General features: G+C 53.8%; 1 pseudogene; it reads right to left on the reverse strand.

The window, feature by feature from the left end:
* Window positions 1-3,222: 3,222 nt before the first annotated feature.
* LOC123352652 overlaps window positions 3,223-13,689 on the reverse strand; it is a 209,946-nt pseudogene continuing 199,479 nt past the window's right edge.

The following is a 13,689-nucleotide window of genomic DNA, read 5'->3' on the forward strand; positions in this document are numbered from 1 at the left end:
TCCCCCCTTGTATTCTGTAACCCCATCTCACTGGGTTCCCTGTGCTGGTGCCATGGGGGTGACACTAGAGTTCTGGGGATTTGGGGGGCTCTTCATTTATCAACATTTCACACAAATTTGTCTTTGGGCTGAAATTTCTCCTATTAGGCCTCTCAGTCAGAGCTGTACCCCACCCTGTTTGCCGGGGGGGGGGAAGAGGGGAGATGTAAATTGCAGAGTAGGCAGAGAAGTCGCCCATAAAGGGTCATATTGATCTGGTGACTGGTTCTGACCGGGGTCACACGTCCTCTGACACAGGCTCATGTGCAGAACATGGGAGCTCTGGCTTGTCCTAAATGCTGTAGACTGTGAGTTCCTGGAAAGGGCAGGGGAGAGGGAGCAAGAGGAGAGAGGCAGAGACATTGGAGATGAGGAATTGGGGGGAGAAGAAGGAGAGAACAGAGAGACAATAAATGATTGAAGCAGAACAGGTGTCCCAACTCCATCTTGCTCATCACAGGTGTTCAGAGAGACAGGTAGTTGCGGGTTTTCCAGTGTCAAGTCTGAACTTTGATTCTAACAATGTGCATTGAAATATCAAGGGGATCTCCACATACCTGATCTCTTCCCTCTCCCCTTTTTTAGTATTAATTTTTATTTTGATGTGTTTGGCTTAACCGTGATCGTCTCTTTCCCCACCTGTATTGCAATTTGGGGTTTATGTTTATTTTGCCTCCTTTTTGTTCATGTCATTATAATTGTAACAGCAAAGGAATCTGCAGGAGCAAAAACTGACTCAAAACTTCATTTCCCCATCATGCCGGAACATCCTACAAACAGCTCATGCAGCTGGAATCATAACACGCAAGGCCAGTGGATGGGAGATGCAGGTTTCCAAGTGTTCTGTCTTTCTCAGATGACATATTCCAGCCCCTTGTGTGCCTCCATCCTGTATGACCTGCTGGACTTTGACACATTTATTGTCTCATTCTATTGATAATGTGATTGTAACACAATGTGACTGAAATTAAACCACTTCCCAATGAGGAAACAACAGAAGAGAAAAGCCATTATTGCATTGGCTGGGAATCAAACCCAGATGAATTGCTTAGAAGACACCTACGCACACCACTATACCACCAATGCATCTGGCAGGAATAGCTTTCCTGCAGGCTCTGTGCGCTGGCAAAGGGGGTGACATGACCATGGAGTTAATGAACAGGGGGATGGGCTGGAAGCTGCCTGACAGCTGGGAGCAGAGTTAGGATCCCAGAGTGACTGAAAGGGGGCAATGGTGAAAACAGATCTCACTGGGAGCTGGCCCCACACCCGCCCCGCCCCAAGGAGAGGGGAACTGAAGCTCAACTTCAATCACAGAAAAATCTTCCCTGAGAAGGAAGGGGACAGCTTGTTTTAAAGACCAGGTTTGTGTTTGTTTCTGGTACATACGGAGGGGCTGGGTAGTGCTGATTCCAGCCCCCAGACTCTGGGAGGATAAGGAACAAATTCAGGCTGCCAGTGACCTGCAGGAGGGAGATGATCTTTTGACAGTGACGGACGCCTCGTCCTAAAGGCCTTTGTCTGCTCCCTTCCAGTGACTGTTTGGCACAGGAATGCAGCCCCCACTCCTGGGTCTCTCCTGGGGAAATAATGTTTCTGTGCAAAACACCAAAGCTTTTAACAGAAAGGAAGAAAAGGAAATGGCCACATGATGGGACTAGGACATAAGGAATGAAACACAAGATGCTTCTCCCATGTGCATTGACTTTTAACCTTGTTTGTGGTGGTGGTGTATCCATGTTGGTCCCAGGGGTCCTCTGGGGCGCCGGGCATTGGCCACTTTCGGGAGAGTGGGCTAGATGAACTGGTCTGACTCAGTGTAGCTGTTCTTATGTTCTAACTGCTGGTTATGGAAGAGACGAACTTCCAGGCTACACAGAACTGAAGAAGTGTGTGGGGTTAGCTCCACAGCTTGTCTCTTTCACCAACAGAGGTTGGTCCTCTGCAAGCTCTTACCCTCACCCGCCTTGTCTCTCTTGGACTCTGAAAAGTGCTTTCTCCCCACTCCCCTTGGATAGACGTTAAGTTTCCCTTTGGGCAACTATCAGGCTGAAGCAATTGTATTGACTATGACACTAGAATTGAAGATTTAATATTATAAATAAATGAGTCTAAACCTGAGGTTCTGGTTTTCACATTGGTTTTTCTAACTCCGTTCCCAATGCTCTTCTAGAAAGGCCTCCAGGCTGCCTGCCCAGCCCAGCAAAAGTGGCCAGGAGAAAGCCCACACTGCTGCTCTTTCAGGTAGTTGAAGGCTGCTATCAAACCCCCCTCACTCAGTCAGTCCCCAGTCTGTGGCAGTGCATAGGATTCTTCCATCCTAAATGCAGGACTCTGCACTTCTCCTTGTTGAACCTTCTCAGATTTCTTTGGGCCCAATCCTCTAATTTGTCTAGGTCACTCTGGACCCAAACCCTGTCCTCCAGCGCTTGGATTCTTTACATGCTTTCACAGAGCAAAGAGCACATGTTCCATGATTTCATAGGGCAGAGTTTTGTGCTATCGGGAGCTTTCCCTGTGTGAATTTGACAGGTGGATCAACATAGAGACACATTGTGACCCTTCTCAGGGTGCTGAGGACCGTGAGTCTCCTTGTTGCCACCTGCCACAAGGAAGAGGGAGTTTTGCATTTGGCAGCTGGATGTTAGTGACCAAACTCACCAGCTTGCTGGAACTCAAGGACCCTCCTCTGAGCTACAGCAGCCACCTTAACCCTTGAGTTCCTTCAATGTGTCCCCCTCTGGGGTCCAGCCCGGATCACCAGATACTTGGTGAAATCCCAGATCCTCTCTTCCCTAAGTATCCCAGGTTACTAGTTTTACTGTGGGCCATTGCTACTGTATCTCACACAGCACCTGAGTACAGTTATCGAACAAGCAAAAAATTTATTTAACAACGGATAGAGATTTAAACAAACAAACGTGAGTGATGGAAACCAACTGTTACCAACTAAACAAAGGCAGAAAATGATAGAATAGAAAGGCCAGCACAAAAAACAGAGAGAGGAACAATAAGATACTAAAAGGACAATGGTTGGAACTCTCCATTTCTCTCAGTCTTTGGATTGATGGGTACTAGAGCTGTAGCAACAGTTGAGGAACCAGGGTAAATTAAATCTAAGGTTTGAGCTGCTAGTGAAGCATTTCCCACACTTACTGCATTCATAGGGCCTCTCTCCTCGTGGATTGTTTGATGCCTAATAAGGTGCGAACTGCAATTGAAGGTTTTCCCGCACTCAGTGCATTCATAGGGCCTGTCCACTGTGTGGATTCTCTGATGTCTAGAAAGGACTGATCTTTGAGTGAAGCTTTTCGCACACTCACGGCATTCAAAGGGCCTCCCCCGTGTGGATTCTCTGATGTTGAGAAAGGTTTGAGCTGCTAGTGAAGCGTTTCCCACACTCACGGCATTCAAAGGGCCTCTCCCCTGTGTGGATTCTCTGATGAACAGAAAGGGCCGAGCTGCTAGTGAAGCATTTCCGACACTCAAGGCATTCATAGGGCCTCTCTCCTCTGTGGATTGTTTGATGCCTAATAAGGTGTGAGATGCGATTGAAGGTTTTCCTACACTCACAGCATTCAAAGGGCCTTTCCCCTGTGTGGATTCTTTGATGTTTAGAAAGGTCTGAGCTGCTAGTGAAGCTTTTCCCACACTCACTGCATTCAAAGGGCCTCTCCCCTGTGTGGATTCTCTGATGTTGAGAAAGGTTTGAGCTGCTAGTGAAGCATTTCCCACACTCACGGCATTCAAAGGGCCTCTCCCCTGTGTGGATTCTCTGATGTTGAGAAAGGTTTGAGCTGCTAGTGAAGCATTTCCCACACTCACGGCATTCAAAGGGCCTCTCCCCTGTGTGGATTCTCTGATGTTGAGAAAGGTTTGAGCTGCTAGTGAAGCATTTCCCACACTCACGGCATTCATAGGGCCTCTCTCCTCTGTGGATTGTTTGATGACTAATAAGGTGCGAACTGCGACTGAAGGTTTTCCCACACTCAGTGCATTCATAGGGCCTGTCCCCTGTGTGGATTCTCTGATGTACAGAAAGGGCTGAGCTGTGAGAGAAGGTTTTTCCACACTCCCTGCATGTATTTTTTCTCTTTCGCCTGAGGATATCCTGCTGTGTTGTAGTTTCCATGAGGACCTTCTGAGTTCCCCAACAGGAAATAAATGTATCCACTTTCTTCCCTGGCTGGTTTCCTTGATCTGTTTTTGGTCTGTGCTGAAACTCCCAGGATTTTCCCTGCTCATGACTCCTGGACACATTCCTTTTCCATCTTTGAGATAATGCTCTGTTTTTACCCACTGGCTCAACATTTTCAGGCTGAGAATTCTGCTCCTCTTTCTCACATGCCATTGCATCACCTGCTGTGACAGAGACAGAAACCTCAGACAGGGATGGAAAGGGGAAGACCAAACCAAAACAAGTGCTGAAGACAGGTCAAATAAAAATCAGGAGCTGAACTCCCCCAAACTCTTCCCCCAAGTAGGAGAGAGGAGGGGGATGAATTCAGCCTTCACATCCCATCCAAATACGCAGGGGGAAGGGAGGAAGCTACTGCCTGGTGTCTGCTAGGGTCTATAGGAAGCCATGAGCTATATTTACCCTGAGGATACGACCCCTGCTAGGGACAATAATGAACTGAGAGACCTCCCAAGGGCTTTGTAGGGCATCCCAGATGTTTCCTTCAGGCACTTACAGATTCTGAGGTGGTTTAATGTTTCCTCACCTGTGCAGGAAGATCTCAGGATCTCTCTTTCCTCTGAACCCTGGAGGTCTGGGACCCATGGCTCTTCCCCTTGTTCCAGCTGGGAGATCACATCAGGTTGGAAAACTAGAAACCCTGCTCAGATGAAAGAAAAATGACGGTTACTCACCTGTAGTAACTGTTGTTCTTCGAGATGTGTTGCTCCAATCCATTCCAGTTAGGTGTGCGCGCCGCGCGTGCACGGCTCTTCGGAAGATTTTTACCCTAGCAACTCCGGCGGGCCGGCTGGGCGCCCCCTGGAGTGGCGCCGCTATAGCGCTGAATATATACCCCAGCCGGCCCGTCCGCTCCTCAGTTCCTTTTTGCCGGCTACTCCGACAGTGGGGAAGGAGGGCGGGTCTGGAATGGATTGGAGCAACACATCTCGAAGAACAACAGTTACTACAGGTGAGTAACCATCTTTTCTTCTTCGAGTGATTGCTCCAATGCATTCCAGTTAGGTGATTCCCAAGCCTTACCTAGGCGGTGGGGTCGGAGTGAGACGTGGCAGAGTGTAAAACTGCTGAGCCGAAGGCTGCGTCGTCTCGAGACTGCTGCACCAACGCATAGTGGGAGGCGAAGGTGTGGACCGAAGACCATGTGGCCGCTCGACAGATGTCCTGGATGGGGACCTGGCTCAGGAAGGCGGCAGACGAGGCTTGCGCCCTCGTGGAATGAGCGGTGAAGCAGCCCGGGGGCACGCGAGCCAGCTCGTAGCATGCTCTGATGCACTGAGTTACCCAGGAGGAGATGCGCTGGGAAGAGACCGGCTCGCCTTTCATGCGATCGGCGACTGCTATGAAGAGTTGTGTAGAACGCCGAAAAGGTTTCGTCCGCTCGATGTAAAAAGCGAGCGCTCTACGGACGTCGAGGGTGTGGAGCTGTTGTTCCCGAGGCGAGGCATGGGGCTTCGGGAAGAAGACCGGGAGAAAGATGTCCTGATTGAGGTGGAAAGCCGAGACCACTTTTGGCAGGAAGGCCGGATGCGGACGAAGCTGCACCTTGTCTGTGTGGAAGACGGTGTATGGCGGACCTACCGTCAGCGCCCGGAGCTCCGAGACTCGTCTGGCCGATGTTATGGCGACGAGGAAGGCCGTCTTCCAGGAGAGGTAAAGAAGAGAACATGTGGCCATCGGTTCGAATGGCGGACCCATGAGTTTGGACAGGACGAGGTTCAAATCCCAGGTTGGGGCCGGACGCCGCACCGGCGGGTACAATCGGTCCAGGCCCTTCAGGAAGTGGGAGACCATCGGATTGGAAAAGATGGAGTGACCTTCCAGAGAAGGACGAAAAGCGGACACCGCTGCCAGGTGTACCCGCAAGGAGGAGACCGCCAGACCTTGCTCCTTAAGGTACCAAAGGTAGTCCAAGATGGTAGGGACGGGTACGACGAAAGGGTTGAGCCCTCGTTGGTCACACCAGAGCGCGAACCTCTTCCATTTCGCCAGGTAGGTGGAGCGAGTGGAAGGCTTTCTGCTCTCAAGCAGGACTTGCTGCACGGCTGCCGAACAGTCCCTCTCTGCGTGGGTCAACCACGCAGGTACCAGGCTGTAAGATGGAGGGACTGCAGGTTCGGATGGTGGAGTCTGCCGAAGTCCTGCGTGATGAGGTCCGGCCATAACGGGAGGGGGATGGGATCCCGAACGGAGAGCTCGAGCAGCAGGGTGTACCAATGCTGTCTCGGCCAGGCCGGAGCCACGAGTATGACGGTGGCTCGATCCCTCCGCAGCTTCTGGAGCACTCTGTGCACGAGAGGAAAAGGAGGGAAGGCATAGAGGAGGTGAGTCTGCCAGGGATACAGGAAGGCGTCCGACAGAGAGCCGGCGAGTGACCTCGGAACGAGCAAAACTGGAGACACTTCCTGTTCGCCTTGGAGGCGAAGAGGTCGACCCGGGGAAACCCCCACCTCTGGAAAATCGTATGTGCAACGTCGGGACGAAGGGACCACTCGTGGGAGAGAAACGACCTGCTGAGATGGTCGGCCAGCGTGTTCTGCACTCCCGGAAGAAAAGACGCTTCTAGGTGAATGGAGTGGGTCACGCAGAAGTCCCACAGGAGGATCGCTTCCTCGCAGAGGGGAGAAGAGCGGGCTCCGCCCTGCTTGTTTACATAGTACATCGCAGCGGTGTTGTCCGTGAGTACTGTTACACAACGGCGTTGTAGGTGGGAGCAGAAGGTCCGGCAGGCGAGGCGGATGGCACGGAGCTCGCGGACATTGATGTGTAGCGCGAGTTCCTGGGGCGACCAAAGGCCTTGGGTGTGAAGCTCGCCCAGGTGGGCCCCCCAACCGAGCGCTGAGGCATCCGTGGTCAGCGTAACGGATGGGCGAGGAGGATGGAACGGGACCCCCGCACACACGACCTCTGGGGTGAGCCACCAGCGGAGGGAGTCGAGGGCCGTCCTGTTGACCGTGACCACCATGTCGATGGGGTCTCGATGAGGCCGGTACACCGTCGCGAGCCAGGACTGGAAGGGGCGAAGATGGAGTCGCGCATATGCAGTGACATATGTGCAGGAGGCCATGTGACCCAGAAGGCGTAGGCAGGAGCGCACGGTTGTGGTCGGGAAGGCGACCAGATCCCGGATGATGGAGGCCATCGTCTGGTGCCGGGCGCGAGGAAGAGAGGCCCTGCCAACCGTGGAGTCGAGAACCGCTCCGATGAACTCCAGCCGCTGCGTTGGGAACAAAGTGGACTTCTCGGTGTTGATGAGAAGACCAAGCCGCTGAAAGAGAGACAGAATTTCTGCCATCTGTTCTATCACGAGCTGACGGGACTGAGCTCGGACCAGCCAGTCGTCGAGATACGGGTAGACGTGCATCTGACGACGGCGGAGGGCTGCTGCTACGACTGCCATGCATTTTGTAAATACCCTCGGCACCGTGGAGAGTCCGAATGGCAACACGGCGAACTGGTAGTGGGCGTTGTTGACCACAAACCGAAGATAACGCCGATGAGGAGGATAGATCGCGACATGGAAGTAGGCGTCCTTCATGTTGAGGGCGGCAAACCAGTCTCCCGGATCCAGGGAGGGAATAATGGTCCCCAGGGTGACCATACGAAACTTGGGCTTGAGCAGATATTTGTTCAGCTCGCGAAGGTCCAGGATAGGACGTAGCCCGCCTTTCGCCTTGGGGATGAGAAAATAACGGGAGTAGAATCCCCTGCCCCGCCTGTCTTGAGGCACTGCTTCTATGGCACCCACGCTCAACAGAGTCTGAACCTCTTGTAAGAGGACTTGCTCGTGAGAGGGGTCCCTGAAGAGGGACAGGGAGGGTGGGTGGGAAGGCGGGGGCGAAACAAATTGAAGGCGGTATCTCGACTGGACTGTTTGAAGTACCCAGTTGTCCGATGTTAAGCGGGACCACGCCGAAAAGAAATGGGAAAGGCGGTTGTAAAATAAAGGGGAAGGATCCGGTAGGGAGAGTGATGGGCCGTCCTCGATCGTCCCATCAAAAGGCCTGCTTAGCCCCCTGAGGGGTCTTGGAAGCGGCCTGGCCCTGGTTGCGGCGGTTGCCGGACGGACGACGGCGATTTTGGGTCGGTCGTCTGCTGGTATAGGGGCGATAGCGCTGTTGATAGCGGGAGGGCTGCGGCCGGAAGGACCTGCACTGCGTCGCCGGCGTGTGCATTCCGAGCGTGCAGATGGCAACACGCCCGTCCTTCAGGGTCTGGATCCGAGCATCCGTCTTTTCGGAAAACAGACCCTGGGTGTCGAAGGGGAGGTCCTGGAGTGTATATTGCACCTCCGGCGGCAGGGTGGAGGACTGCAGCCAGGAGATGCGCCTCATTGTCACGCCGGATACCAAGGTCCGAGCCCCGGAGTCCGCGGCGTCGAGGGCGGCCGTAATAGATGACCGAGAGGACTTCTTTCCCTCGTCCAGCAAGGCGGAGAACTCCTGGCGTGATGTGGAAGGCAGGAGCTCCGTGAACTTCGCCAGGGACGTCAGAATGTCAAAGACGTACCTGGCGAGGAGGACCATGATGTTTGCGATCCTCAGCTGCAAACCCCCGGCGGAGTAGATCTTACGGCCGAGCAAGTCCATGCGCTTGGCGTCCTTGGACTTAGGCGCAGAGGCAAGTTGGCCGTGCCTCTCCCGGTCGTTAACAGATTGGACTACGAGGGAGTCCGGGGTTGGGTGGGAGTAAAGGTACTCATAGCCTGATGGTGGGGCTGAGTACTTCCGCTCGACCCCGCGTGCTGTGGGAGGAATGGAAGCGGGGGTCTGCCAGAGCGTAGTGGCGTTCTTTTGAATGGTCCGGACGAAGGGTAACGCCACGCGGACGGGAGCATCCGCACCCACCACGTTGGTGATTGGGTCCTCATCCTCCTGGACCTCCTCGACGGGAAGATTCATGGACGCCGCCACCCTGCGAAGCAGGTCTTGGAAGGCCCGGAGGTCAATGGGCGGGGGTTCGCTGGCCGCAGCACCTGCCACCGCCTCGTCCGGCGAGGATGATGAAGATGCACCCTGCAGAACCAGCTCCGGCTCTACGGCCGGTGGGTGAGCCTCGTCCGAATCGTGAGGCGCGGGCGATTGGCGGACCGGATGAGCAGATGGCTCGTGCGGAGGAGAGGGAGGCGGCCGGCTAACAGTCGCTTCAGGGACCCTGGTGCTGGTGGTCACATCCCTCCTGGGAAACGGGATACCCTGACCTTCATGCTGTCCCCACGGGACCCAGTAGCCCCACTGCTCATGCGGAAGTCCTTGTGGGGTCGGCCACCGGTGGGTAGTATCATCGGCACCGGAGGCCACGGACGCCGTGCGGGATGGCCAAGGCGGTGCTGTAGTGCCGACGGACTGAACCGCTGAAGGTGGGAGGCCCTGCACCGATGGCACCGAGGGTCGATACGCAGAGCGCCGACGGGACGGTGACCGTGAGCGTGGACTCCGGCGGTGCCGGGAGCTTGACCGGCGCCGGGAGCTCGACCGGGACCGGGATCCGCGGTGCCGGGAGTGACTCCGAGAGTCGCGGTGCCGAGATGATCTCCGACGGTACCGACGCTACGGTGATCTGGATCGGTGCCGGGAGTGCGACCGGTACCGAGATCGAGAGCGGTACCGGGACTCAGACCGGCGTCGGGATGGTGCTCGGTGCCGTGAAGAGGAGCGGCGACGGGACTCCGAACGGCGGGACGGGGACCTGCGCCGGGACCGGGACCGGGACCTCGACCGTCTTCCACGCCGCTCGTCGACAGAGGGCGGTCTTGTCATCCTGGCTGGCTTGCCGAGAGAGACAACAGCCCGCACCGGCGGTGCCGGGGGCCGGAGGCTCGGAGCCTCTATGAGCCTGATGAGGTCTCTCGCAGAGGAGAATGTCTCCGGCGTCGAAGGCAGCCTTGGCTCAACCTCGGTCGGTGCCGGGGAGCGAGGCGGTGCCGGACTCGACGGCGCTTGCGGAGCCGGAGTCGAGGGCTCAGGGCCCGCTTTACGCACTGCCGCAGCCACTCTCGTGGCGGACTCTGTGCGTGCCTTCGCTACAGCCTTCGCCAGTTTCTGCTTGCGTGCAGGCGAGAGCGAGCGGTGCCGGGTCGCCTTAGGCGGCGGTTTAGGTACCGTGGCCATGGTGCCGGAGCCGGTCGGTGCCGCGGGTGCACTCTGCACCGAAGAAGCCCTCGGTGCCGGCGCTGACGGTGCCGGGGGCTGGAGGGACGCCTCCATAAGGAGCTGCTTGAGGCGACTGTCTCTGTCTTTACGCGTCCGCGGCTTAAAAGCCGAACAAATGGCACACTTATCTGTACGGTGTGCCTCGCCCAGGCAACGGAGGCAGGAGCCGTGAGGGTCACCCACTGGCATAGGCCTCTGGCACGCTGCACAGGGCTTAAAACCCGGTGCCTTGGGCATGAGCCCGCACCGGGGAGGGGGAGGGAGAAAGTACTCCCCCTATCCTTATCTAAACTAACTAACCACTAAAACTAACTATAACAGTAAAGAACTATATACAAAATTAAGTAGAGAGAGCTAGGGATGTGGAGGACTACTGAGCACTCCACAGTTCCGACTGCCGTCATGGGCGGGAAGAAGGAACTGAGGAGCGGACGGGCCGGCTGGGGTATATATTCAGCGCTATAGCGGCGCCACTCCAGGGGGCGCCCAGCCGGCCCGCCGGAGTTGCTAGGGTAAAAATCTTCCGAAGAGCCGTGCACGCGCGGCGCGCACACCTAACTGGAATGCATTGGAGCAATCACTCGAAGAAGAACAAAGGAGTTCAGTTGATTTCATAAGACTTGGTCATAAAAAACATTCTATTAATTTAACGTCAGGGCTTAGTGTGACCTGGTGGGCCAGGGGCAGTTCTCACTGAAAATGCCAAAGTTAGGGCAGGCTGAAAAAGGGAGAGTAGATGCTCCCAAAACTGCTGGTTAACACTGAAGTTAAACTCACCGACCAGTCACCAACTGTGCTTCTGATCCCCCACACGGGTAATCGAGAAGCTGAAAAAAGAAATCACACGGCCCCCTTTATTCCATCCCTGTTCTCTGACTCCCAATCAGCAACTAGGTCCAGTACAGTGAGAGGTTATTTAAAAACTCTGCTCACATAAACAAAGTGTTCTTCTGACCCCAAAGGGTCAGCCACATCACCTGGTCAGTATAGGTTTGGATATTACCCAAAATTCCATCCTTCCAGCCAATCCTTTAGCATCTAAACTAAAGATTTAAACGAAAGAAAGACAGAAAGAAGTTAAATGGGAAAGCAGTCAGATACATTCCAAAATGGATATATCAGGTTCTTAGCAGTATTGGTGAGATGCTGGCTTGAAAGTCCGTCTGGAACGCATCCATAGCTTGGATGGGTCATTCAGTCCTTTGTTCCAGGGTTCAGTTTGTAGAGAAGTTTCTCCAGAGGTAGGAAGGGGGATTGAAGACAAATGGAGATGATGCAGCTGCCCTTTATATTCCTTTTGCCATGTGGCCTGTACTTCCTGTGTCCCAAACACAAGCTTCACAGCACGTGGCATGGAAAAGCCTTGGAGTTCTCATTACACAGGCATACCCCGGCATGTTTTGCTGACTCAATAGGTGTATCCCCTTGGTCCTTTCCATGGGCTCATTGTACAGATGATGACCCTGAATGGGCCATCAAACAGGCTAGGCAGTGTTGATGCCAATATGTCTGGGGGTGTCACCCAGAAACACTGCACAAGTCTGGAAATACAGATATACCCTACATATCTATAATTCACAATACAAAGGTGATACAAACATAGAAACAACATTATCATACTTGGCAAATCATAACATTTTCACTGACACCTTACATGGCATATCTAGCATGATTCATTGCAATTTTATCAGATTAAATTATTATTTTATTATTAATACCAAAGTGTCTCACAATTCCATACAGTGTCACACTTGGTAAACCAGTGAATTCCCAGGACCAGTTCCCCAGGTCCTTGAAGATGCCGAACACTGTGCTTATGAGGGACTGAAATACCCACATATCTGCTGGGAACACACACACTCTGTCAGTCTATACCCCTGTGTTCACTCTTCTAGAAAATTATGATCAATTTTGTACACAGTATGGCTTGTGAGGTATCATTTGAAAACGCATAACCTACTGAATATTATCCTCCTGTTAAATGTGTAGTAACACTTTATGTAAAGTTATGAGATTTTACTCTATGAGATTACTGAAAAAGTTACAATTCTGGGGAACACCCGCAGAGCAGTTCCTCAGAGACAGCAAGGCAAACAGCTGGTCAAACAGCCATTCTCCTGCAGGGGGAAGGTGGGAAGAAGACATTTACATTCCATCACAGGGACCACTTGAACTTGTTGTGGAAAATGACCACATGATTGATTTTGAATCAGCTCAGCCTGAGGCTCTTTTCTTGGTTAAAAGTGTGCAGGGGGCGACAGCTATTGGAATACTGTCCCCCTGAGCTAAAAATCACACAAGCCTTTTAAAGCTTAAAACCCCAAACAATGACACATATGTTGCACGTTAATTTCCTTATTTGGAATATATTGCAAAATATGATGCAGGTCAAAAGCAAGCTGAACAATCAGTTTTCCATATTCAGCCTTTCCTGTTATTGTTATTACACCTGGTGATATGGGAGCAAGACACTGCATGTCTCAAGAAATGTCACTACCAAACTAGGCCATTTTCACATGCTGGGGTGCAATCCAGAGCAGTGAGGAGTTGTGTCATCTGTAATCCTGGGTGAGATTCAGTGTTCTGCTGCTGGAGCTCCCCTGTCTGGATACTCCCAGCCAGCATTTAGGGACGCACCAAGTGTCTGTGTGATAAGTAACCCTGGACCGGGAGCTCTGACTCCAGTCGCTTGCTTGTTACACCCCAAGCACATTCTGGTTTGGGTAGAGAAGGCTCAGGGTTTGAGAGAAGGCCGGGGGTAGGAAGCTTCTGTTCGTTATGCTGGACCTAACCTCCAGTTTTACTTGAGCAAACAGGAGATATTTGACACTGCGATACGGCTCCTGTGCTCTGTTCCCAAAGTGTTCTGCAGCAGGGGAGGGTCTCTGGTAGTGTGTGTGTGTCACCGGCATATTGGGGTGATGCTGCCAGGGCCGGCTCTAACAGTTTTGTCGCCCCGAGCAAAAAAAAAGGAGCGCCGCCCTGCGCCCGCGAGCGCCGCCCGACCCCTCCCTGAGCGTCGCGCCGCCCAAGTCCCCACCCCCCAGCGCTGTGTCACGTCCCCCAAGTCCCTGCCTCCCCAGTGGCGCATCGCACCGCCCAAGACCCCAACCCCCAGTGCTGCATCGCACCCCCCAGCGCCGCGTCGCGCCGCCCAAGTCCCCGCCCCCACAGCGCCGCGTCGCACCGCTCAAGTCCCCGCCCCCCCCAGCGCCGCGTCACACCGCCCAAGTCCCCGCCCCCCCCCAGCACCACCTAGCCAAACCAAAAACAACAAAAACAAACCCCGATCGCCGCCCC

The sequence above is a fragment of the Mauremys mutica genome, chromosome 18 (assembly GCF_020497125.1).
Source record: "Mauremys mutica isolate MM-2020 ecotype Southern chromosome 18, ASM2049712v1, whole genome shotgun sequence".
NCBI lineage: Eukaryota > Metazoa > Chordata > Testudines > Geoemydidae > Mauremys > Mauremys mutica.